The sequence below is a fragment of the Brassica oleracea genome, chromosome C2 (genome assembly GCF_000695525.1).
Source record: "Brassica oleracea var. oleracea cultivar TO1000 chromosome C2, BOL, whole genome shotgun sequence".
NCBI classification, from domain to species: domain Eukaryota; kingdom Viridiplantae; phylum Streptophyta; class Magnoliopsida; order Brassicales; family Brassicaceae; genus Brassica; species Brassica oleracea.
Window position 1 is genome coordinate 10,817,600 of NC_027749.1, and position 11,224 is coordinate 10,828,823.

The window sequence follows — 11,224 nt, forward strand, 5'->3', positions numbered from 1 at the left end:
TTTTGTAATTTAAAGTCATTTTAAAAAATCCAAAATATAACATATAAGAAAAATCTAATTTTTTTATTATATGGTTAATGTGATTGTTTAATTTTTTTAATAATATAAATTTAAACAAAAATGAAGAAAGATGCAAAAATTGTTATCAAATCTTTATTATTCATAATCATTAATTGTCATATATATGTAAATCATATTAGGTAATTCCGTATCTTTTATTTAAGGAAAGAATACACACTTCATATATTTTTGGTTAATATAATGTTCTCTAGTGTTATATAATTATGAAACAATGTGACACCATTAGATTAAACTATACTTTATATTAGATGCTCTAGAATTCTTTGAAATAGAATTTAGAAGGCATTTAGAGTGTCACCTAGGATTTGAAGTTTTTTTTAATTAATACAAAATTAAGATTCTAATTTTTTAAATGCTTTTCAATTAATATATAGGGGATTACTAGAGATACAAGACTTGATGTGCCTTATATAGAAACATGAGGTATGTTTAGTTTACTCTCTCCATTTTAGCAGTAATTGTTTTTTAACAGTAATTTATTATACGTATAATTTATTATTCTATTGTAGTTACTGATTTCACAACACACAATTTTATATTCTTTATATGTATGTAATTTCATGTAGGATAGTTATACTTACGTTACTTTAAACCGTTTATGAAGATTAATCCCATGAGTATTCTATTGTCATATTAAAAATATTTTCATAATGTACAAATATTAATGAATCCTCACTAAACTACTGAAATAAAATGTTTATAAGAAATTGGCTTCTAATTCTGTATGTAGTAAAACGTTTTCTACATAGATATGTTTAATTTTTGTGACTAGTTTTGTTTTAGAAATTAATAAAATATAAATAGGTTAGGTGACCTCCATGTCGATCTTCCTCATCAATCAAGTATAAGATAGACGATGCGCAACTAATTTCTCCTGTCGGGTATCATATAAAAGCAAGCTCATGAATTAGATACTCGTAAATCGTAATGGATTAGTATTATAAATGTTAAAATAATCATCTAAAATATCCTAAATGATTTCATTTGAAATATATTTGGATGAGTAACTTAACATTTGAAATAAGGAAAATTTGGAAAAATAGACTTATATGAGATTTTAATTTGAAAATTACACCAGGATTTAAGTTTTTTGAAATATACACTTCTTTATATATGAATTTACTAAAATATCCAATCTAAATATTCAATACTATTATTAATGTTTTATTATTTAAATTAACATTTTTTAACGAAAATAATTTTTAAAAAAGAAATATCTATAATTATAGTATCTTTTTAAATAATTATTTGTTTGAAAAAAGGAGAACACCCAACATCGTCTCATCTTCTTCTTCTTTTTTCGTAATATCTTTTCTCCAACAAATCATGAAGCTTTATTAAATGGTCCTTTATATAAAGAGCAGATACAAAACAAAAATTTTAACTCTTGGATACATCAACATATATAAAAATAAATTACAGAGAAGATTTCTGAATCACTTTCATGGTTTTCATATATTTCACTTTTACCAAACTATCGATTGCTTTTACCAATGTATAAAACACAGTAGTAGAAATCAGAGACTCCAAATAAGAATACTCTAGAAACCTGCAAGAAGTTGAGAGTGGAGTTTATGGTACATTTGCAGATCAACATTTTATAGCTGCACTTGTATTGATACATGTCACCTGAGAATGTTTGACGCTCACTATCACAGTCTCACAGGCCACAAATGTCATTCAACTGAGAAAGAAGCAAGAATCATGTGATTTTTTTTTTTTGAAATGCACACATTCTAATGTCTCATGACAAACATTAGTTTTAGGAAAGTGAGAGAGAATATAACAAAGCTTTTGAAACAGATGTTAGAAAAAAATTATAATATTATAGTTATTAATAATTTCGAATTTTTTTTTGTAATTAATAAAAATATTAAATCTGGATAAAAATGTTTTTTTCATATTTAACAAAGTGTACTTTTCAAAAAAATAAAAAATAAGGTGTAATTTTCAAATTTTAAACTATTATTAGAGTAATTTTCAAATTATCCCTTTGAAATATTCATCCATTAAAATATAATTGATATTGTTTCTTTTAGGTACTCAAAACTGACATTCTCTCTATCATTATCCCAAAGCTCTTATTAGGGTGTCTTAATTATTTTTAATAGTTTTTAAGTAGTAAAGTGACTTAAGAGACATAGCTAAGATATTTTAATATTTACCATCTCCAATGCAAGTTTCTTAATTAAGAGTTCTTAAAAAAAATTTAAACATTTTATGAAAAACATGTCTACACAAGATGATCTTGGTTGGTTGAGAATGAGAGAATATGTGTGTGATCAAACGTGACTGAAAACTACAAGACTTCCTCCACGACAGAAAACTACAAGCTTACTCCCAATGCTACAAGACAACATGACAGAAAATTATAAGACTTCCTCCACTCCGTGACACAAGAAAACTCCCAATGCTCCATTCTTTGACTCTATTCTTGACCTGAAAGACAAAGATGAATCAATAACCAGATGCAATAACATGTAACATAAGAACAAGAACATGAAACATAAGATCTAAACAACAAACAACAAACACAACATAAGAAACAACTCGTCAAACCTTAAACAAAAACACTTAAACACCCATGATTTCACTACTAATGAAAGATCATTACAAGAAACATTATAACATTGAAGTTTAGTACTAAAGCCATTGCCCCTAAAACTAGTCTTTTGAAACTCTTTATGACAAATTTCTTAAGAAGTTTTGAACTTTGCTGAAAAGCTAACTACTTTGATTGAAACCCACTTCAATTACCAAGTAGAAAGGGTAGCAACCATCACAAGAGGCAGTGTAAATCTAAAGAACCGAGTGGGTTTGTCTAAACTCTTGTAGATTTTCTCAGACATCTACAGTTACAGAAACATTATATAAACTAGAGGCAGGACCCCGCGCTTGCGCGGGGTTGTATATGTAATTGCTGCTTAATTTATGATGGAGTAAAGTCTGTAAGTGAGGTTCGTTAACCACATAAGAAAGGCATACCTTGGCGTTGAATGTGAAAACCACATACTCTGACTCCACGAGCATTGTACTGTCACTTCCCGAATCTGATGCCAAGTATTTTTTGATGAGAACCTATCGTTGTAGCTGTCCTCCTTCTTCTTCCAGAGCTGAATGTCCTCAATCTCAGGCATGAAGTTTCGTTTTTTTATTTATTTCAACCTCAAGCTGAATGAGAAAAGGAGCTCGATGTCTTCATCTCCTATGGGTGCATAAGACTTCTCCGACTATGGCTGTAAGTGTATCCCCATGTCGATGGTGCCTCTACTACCAATCAGATCGTGTAACCTTCCCATTTCTGATCAGTGATCAAACTGCAATGAGAGTGGAAATAAATTCAAATGATGGCTAGTCGCACCTCCTATATATATAGTGACTAAACCTACATAGATAAAATTCATATGTATATATGCATTAGAAAAAGATATTACTTTGGTAATTAGAGGCTGGTTAGTAGATATCATGTGTTTTGGGCAGTTAATCTTCTTTGGCGCTACCTCATGTATCCTAGATCAGACTCATAATTCTCTTGCTACTTTAACTACAAAGGGATATATGAAAGAATAGTAATTTATATACTTTACCACAAGGAAGAAAGTGAAGAACTGTAGCAACGATTTCTTAAGTTGTGAGATGTGACGAACATGAAAATAGCATATGATTAAGTTACAATGAGTAAAAGAAACATTACTTTCCATGGCCTTCAAAATACTGCGGGAGAGTTACGGTTTGATGATTCTGCATCAAATATATGTGGAAGGGTATTAACTTCAAATAAATAGAATATATTATCTCGTACCATCTCACCCTTCAGCCATGTGTAGAAAATATAGGGTCGGGCATGATTATTTGGGTCATTGCTCCTGGGTCCTTAATACACATATATTTGTATGTATATATTATATATGCTAAGGAACTTTCGGTTGGGTTTCTGTAAAGTCCTTAGCCCGCAATTATATACGCATATATAATATATACATACAAATATAAATGAACTTTCGGTTTGGGTTTCCGTAAAGTTCTTAGCCCGTAATTATATACGTATATATAATATATACATACAAATATAAATGAACTTTCGGTTTGGGTTTCCGTAAAGTTCTTAGCCCGTAATTATATACGTATATATAATATATACATACAAATATATATGTATTAAGGACCCAAAAGCAAGGACCCTCAATAATCATGCCCTAAGGTTGCTCCTAATCATGATCGCTTTCCATATTAAGCTAACACCATTCCCAGATAAAAGCAGTAGCATGTACGCTGCTTTCAACATATTTCTGGTCAAAGCAAACACAAATCCAAATTATATGTTTGATCTTCTGGTTAATTAACTCTTTTAAACCAAATAGAGGAGAAGGTGATATAGAATCCGTATAGAACTCGTATAGCTCGATATCAAACCTTAAGATCACAAGAATATAAACTCAACAGAAAACTCTTATTTTATTGAACTCTCAATGTCTTAGAAAATCACTCAAAACTAAGACTCTCACAAACTCATAAAACTCTCACACTATGCAACACTCTTGCATAACCTTTATATAACCCTCTAATTATCCTAAGCTCATTAGGATTAACAAAACTAGATATTTCCTATTCTTTATAGATAAACATAACTCAATTAGAATAGGAAACTTGTATCTCAAGTTATTCAAGCTTATCAACATTCTCCCCCTTAAGCTTGAACTCTTCATTCTTCAAATCTTGAACTCCAATAAGGCTTCTCATTTCCTTGAACTTGATTCTTCCAAGTGCTTTCGTCAGAATGTCAGCTCTTTGTTCATTCCCAGGAACATGCTCAATTTCAATAAGATCATTCTCAACACATTCTCTTATGAAGTGGTATCGCCTATGTATGTGTTTACTTCGTCTATGGAACACCGGATTCTTCGTAAGAGCAATGGCCGATTTGTTGTCTATCCGAACCATCACCCTTTCAAGCGATCTTCCAGTGATTTCACCATATAGGTCTTGCAGCCAAATTGCTTGCTTAGCTGCCTCAGTTGCCGCCATAAACTCGGCTTCGCAAGATGATAGAGCCACAGTCTCCTGTTTTTGGGAGCACCAAGTTATCGGACTGTTTTTAATATAGAAAACGTGTCCCGCAGTGCTGCGACCATCATCTTCATCAATGGCATGCGAGCTATCACTGTATCCTATAAGCTTAGTCACCTTTGTCTCCTCTGTTCTTCTGAAAGTGAGCCCATATGTTAATGTTCCCTGCAAGTAACGGAGAACTTGCTTCAAAGCCGCTCCGTGAGACTCCTTTGGAGAGTGCATGTATCGACTTAAAACCCCAACGCAATACGAAAGATCTGGTCGAGTATGGAGAAGGTATCTAAGGCAACCAATGTTTCTTCTATACTCTGTTTCATCGATACTTTTCTCTTCTTCCCCTTTAGACAATCTCAGACCTGGATCCATTGGTGCGTGAATGGCGTTGCAGTCCTCCATCTTAGCTTCGCTCAAAATCTTTCTTGCATATCTTTCTTGTTTCAAGGTGATTCCATTCTCAGTTTGACACACCTCGATCCCTAGATAATAGGTCAATCTTCCCAAGTCACTCATCTCAAATTTTGTTGACATTCTTGCCTTGAATTCAGGTATTGATGCACAGCTTGTTCCGGTAACGAGCAAATCATCGACATAAACGGCAATAAGAAGAACATGATCCTTCTCTCGGCTTCTATACACCGCAGGTTCCTTTGAGCATTTAGAAAAACAGAGTTGCTCTAGCACCTTATTCAACTTCTCGTTCCACGCTCTTGGTGCCTGTTTCAAACCGTAAAGTGCCTTTTTCAACTTGTATACTTTAGTCTCTTGACCTTTGATCACATATCCTTCAGGCTGCGAAACATAAACCTCTTCCTTTAGGTCACCGTGAAGAAAAGCTGTCTTGACATCTAAGTGATGAACTTCCCACCCATTCGATGCTGCTAAGGCAAGTATGAAACGGACAGTCTCGATGCGTGCTACCGGCGCAAACACTTCCTCATAGTCGACGCCATGCCTCTGAATGTATTCCTTTGCCACAAGCCTTGCTTTAAACTTGTTGATACTTCCATCTGAGTTCTTTTTTATCTTAAACACCCATTTAAGACCAATCGCCTTTGCTCCACTCGGAAGATCTACTAAATCCCATGTCTTGTTTTTAATGATAGATGTGATTTCATCTTGGCAGGCATCTCTCCATACCTTCTCTTCTTTAGCCTCATTATAATCCCATGGCTCATCATTGACAGTTAACAACAAACGCTCGCTGTCAAACTCTGCTAGTAATATGTAGTCATCCAAGTGTCCCGGTTTTTTGGTCTCTCTTAATGACCTTCTCAGTATAATACGGTCGGGAGCTTCTTCGTCTTCATTAACAGGAGTATCTTCTTCTTCCTCGGTGCCATTGTCGCTCGCTTCTTTTGTATCTTCGCCATCATCATCCTTACTGATACCACAGTTTCCAAAATTTTCGAATGTGAGTTTGAACATTCCTGGTTCGCTATTTGCTTCAAGTGTTTTCCAGTCCCAGCTGAGATTCTCGTTGAAAACCACGTCTCTACTTACCACCACTCTTCGGTTTATGGGATCAAGTAATCTATAAGCTTTAGATCCTGGCTCGGTTCCAAGGTGGACTAGCTTTCGTGATCTATCGTCCAGTTTCTTCAGATGTTGTGCTTCTATCTTAGCGTAACCAATACATCCAAACACGCGTATGTGTTCCACATTTGGCTTCTTCTTCTTGTAGACTTGGTATGGCGTTTGTGTGATTAATACTCTTGTTCTAACCCTGTTGATAAGATATGTAGCATGCCTCACAGCCTCTCCCCACAAATAATTTGGCATGCTCATATGCTTAAGAATGCTCCTGGTCATTCCTAAAAGAGTTCTGTTCCTTCTCTCAACTACCCCATTATGTTGAGGTGAGTATGGGGCAGTTAAGTGTCTTGATATGCCGTTGATTTCGCAGAACTCTTGGAATTCTTTTGATAAGAACTCGCCACCACGATCAGTCCTGAGAGTTTTGATCATACCTCCTGTCTCTTGTTCGACTATTGTTTTGAATTTTTTGAACTTTCCAAATGTTTCACTCTTTTCCATAAGTAAGATCGACCACATGTAACGCGAGTGGTCGTCAATAAGCACGAAGATGTATCGCTTGTTTGATGGTGTGAAGGCGTAATGGGTCCACAAAGATCCCCATGTATAAGCTCCAGTACACTGCTTGCTCGAAAAGAACTTGCTTTAGGAAATACTGTTCTTGTTTGCTTACCAAGTAAGCATGAAGAGCATGTCTCCTTCTCGATTGATATCTTAGGTATGCCAATAACGAGATCGCGCTTGATCATTGTACTCATTGAATCTCTCCCTATGTGTCCTAGTCTTGCGTGCCACTTCTCAGCTTCGGTTATGCTTACAGACTGAAGACACTTTGCATCATCACGGTTTAAACATACTTTATATAACCTGTTCTGCGAACGTTTGGCTCTCGTTATCAACCTTCCCTCCTTGTCATGTATCGTGAGGTAATCGTCTCTCATTCTCACATCACAGCCTGACTCCGTTGCTTGTCCGAGGCTAATGATGTTGCTCCTCAAATTAGGTATGTAATACACATCGGCTAGGATCCTTTTCTCTCCATTCTTGCTTAGAAATATAACTGGTCCTTTGCCTTTAATATCGATATGCGAATCGTCGCCAAACCTAACCTTTCCCGTGATGGTTTCGTTGATGTGTTTGAAGTAATCTCGGTTTCCTGTCATGTGGTTGCTTGCGCCGTTGTCTAGATACCAGATATTTTTTCTCCTACTGAGTTGGTCTCGAAGTCGCTTAGATGGATATTCTTCTCATTAAGAAAAATTATCTCGTGTACCATCAAGTCCTCTGCCTCTTGTGTTCCTTCATCTTTGGTTTCACTTGTTTCTTGTAGCTTAAGCAATCTGTCTGGACAATCCATGGCGAAGTGACCGGTTTTATCGAATCGAAAACAAGTTATTTTGGTCATATCACGTTCATAATTGTAGTTATAACGTCCTCGACCTCTCCCCCTATTGGAGAATCGTCCACCTCGTCCTCTACCTCTGTAGCTGTTGTTCGAATGACTTTGATGCTCAGAGTTTGCATAAATCAGCTTGGTTTGATCTTCTTGGATCTCTTCTTCTTCTGCAACTCGCTCCTCATATGCTTTAAGACGCCCAATTATGTCTTCAAATGTTGTTGTTTTGAGATCAAGAACTTGTTCTAAAGAGGCTACAATATGGATATATTTTTTCCGTGGAAGACTCTTAAGAAACTTCTTGACAAGCTTTGATTCTTCAATATTATCTCCTAAAGAAGCAGCTTTGGACGAGATCTCGGATAACTTGCCGACGAAGTCATCAATTGTTTCTGTATCTTTCATCTTTAAGCGGTCAAATTCCGCCATTAGTGTCTGTAGGCGAGCTTCACGAACTCTATCTGCACCCATGTGCCTTGCTTTTATTGCCTCCCAGACTTGTTTTGCTGAACTTAGCTCTCCTACCTGCAAAATCAATACTTCGGGTATCGACTGGAAGAGTAAAGCTGTAGCCAAGTTGTTCTTCTCACTATCCGATGATTCCTCGTCAATTACCTCCCATACTTTGTGCACCTTTAGTAAAACCTTAATCCTCATTGCCCAAACTGTATAATTAGTTGACGTTAGCATTGGACAACTAATCGAGGAAGGACCTCCTCCCACTTTAGGTTTCACAATCGTTGTTATATCTCCCATGTCGAACGCTCGTTAGGATCGTCTCCGTAATGCTCTGATACCAAATATAGAATCCGTATAGAACTCGTATAGCTCGATATCAAACCTTAAGATCACAAGAATATAAACTCAACAGGAAACTCTTGTTTTATTGAACTCTCAATGTCTTAGAAAATCACTCAAAACTAAGACTCTCACAAACTCATAAAACTCTCACACTATGCAACACTCTTGCATAACCTTTATATAACCCTCTAATTATCCTAAGCTCATTAGGATTAACAAAACTAGATATTTCCTATTCTTTATAGATAAACATAACTCAATTAGAATAGGAAACTTGTATCTCAAGTTATTCAAGCTTATCAACAGGTGATGCATCAGAGTTTAGAAATCTGAGATCTTGCGGCACAACTAAAATCAAGAAGTAATCCAACGTAATTGGAAGGAAAAGTAGTCAAATAACAATATTGCACTGACCTGGCATGATTTAATACTGGAGTGGAGTAACGGAGCAATGTTTAGCTGACTCGTACACAGCAGCTGTAAAGAAAATAATAAGACAAAGGCAAAGACATATGGTTTGCCTAATAATGCCAAAGTTAAAATTTTGTTGCTTAATTAATGAGGACTTTCAGTGCACATGGTTTGAATTTAGAACCAAACCTTGAAGAAAGACCAAGTAAGAGGAGTTTCACGGATCAGAACAAAGCCTTTCTCGTTGAAGCATGCTTGCATGAAGAAGATATAGAACCAGAGCGAAAGAAGTTGATCAAAGATGGATTTTATTTCTTCCAATTTATTAAAAAGTTCAAACCTATTGAAATCGTGGCATGATTGGAAAGTACATATACAAGATCATTTTGATTATAGGAGAAAATTCGGGGATTTAGATTTCTGTTTCAGAAAATAAACCATACATTATTTTTTTTATATTATTATTTTTTTACAAAACTTTGCCACATGTCAACTTCTGATTGGACAGGCAACTTGCGCAACTTCATCTAAGAAACACAAAAACACTGGAACAAGACAACAAGAAAGCAACTTACAGGATGCCAAGATTAGTCGTTCTCAACATGTCCATGGTTTTGGTGGTGAGTTCTGTGGCTAATTCTCCTGCAGATCAATCAAAGGCCATATAATTAAACATGTAGAAGACAAAATAATCAGCAAGTTGCTTTCCAGAGATAGGTTTGAAAGCAAAACGAACCAGCCATGGTAAGGGACAAGAATAGAGGCCAAGAACGAAGAAAGCCCGGAACATGGTTCCTTGAGCAAACCAATAGAGAGGCCAAACAAGCCAATTGTTGAGGTAAGCAGCTCCAGCAGCCAACGCAAACACGATCGCGACATCTCTCACCTGCGTAACGGAGGAAGGGCGCCTGGGTCGAATCTCTGCGTTTTGGGTTCTTCCTCCTAGATTGGAGGAGAGGAGTCGACTGTTAGAGCTCTGTTAAGCTCAAGTTCGCCATTATCAGAGAGCTCTGTTCCCCTCTCTCTCTCTCTCTCGCAGAAGAAAGAGAAAAGACTCTCTTTTTTTTCTTTCTCTTTTATTAATCCATAGATTCACATCCAATTTCATAGTTTTGTTCATCGATTGAACCACTTTTGATCGATGATTAATTTCGTAGAAAATGGAGGAACGCAGAATAGAGGGAGATGGAAGCGGAGGAGATGACGTGGGTTACAAGAGGCGTCACTTGTGTAGCCTAATTAAGAGGCGTCCCTTATGTTTATTGCTATTTTTTTTAACTCATAATTAAACTAAGAGACCCTATTAAGAGGCGCCGATAATGATAGGTCTCAGAGTTTCTTTGATTATGATGCTCTGAAGATTCAATTATTCAGCAGTCGGCAAGCTGATCAGGTGAAAAAGTGATTAAATACTTCTGTACCATTAAAAAAGACCATGACATATAAATTAATGCCATAGGAGTCAAAAGCTTCTATCAATATAATTGCAGATGATTAAAAAAAGAAACAAATGCAAAACTATAGACCCATATTTTGAGGATTTCTGCATGTTGCTATTTGAAAAAAGATTAGGGCTTTTTGCAGAATTGACCTATAACTTAAAGTCAAACACAAAACTAACCTCTTTTTTTTTTGAAAATTGGTTTTGCCCTATTCACCCCACAAGTTCATATAATTTACGAAAATGCCATCAATTTTTTTTTTCTTTTTTTTTTCGAAAATGACATTTTTACTCTCTCACCCTCATCATCTTCAAGTAATTACAAGATTGCCATTGTCATCAATACCACAACCACCATGAACAACCAATTTGAAGCTCTTAATGCTCCCAAAATCGATTTACCCTTCTTCTTTTTCCATTCTTGTGAACTAAACACAACATATCTCTCACTTTCTCTCCACAATGAGCTAAAAAAACCCAAGATTTTGATT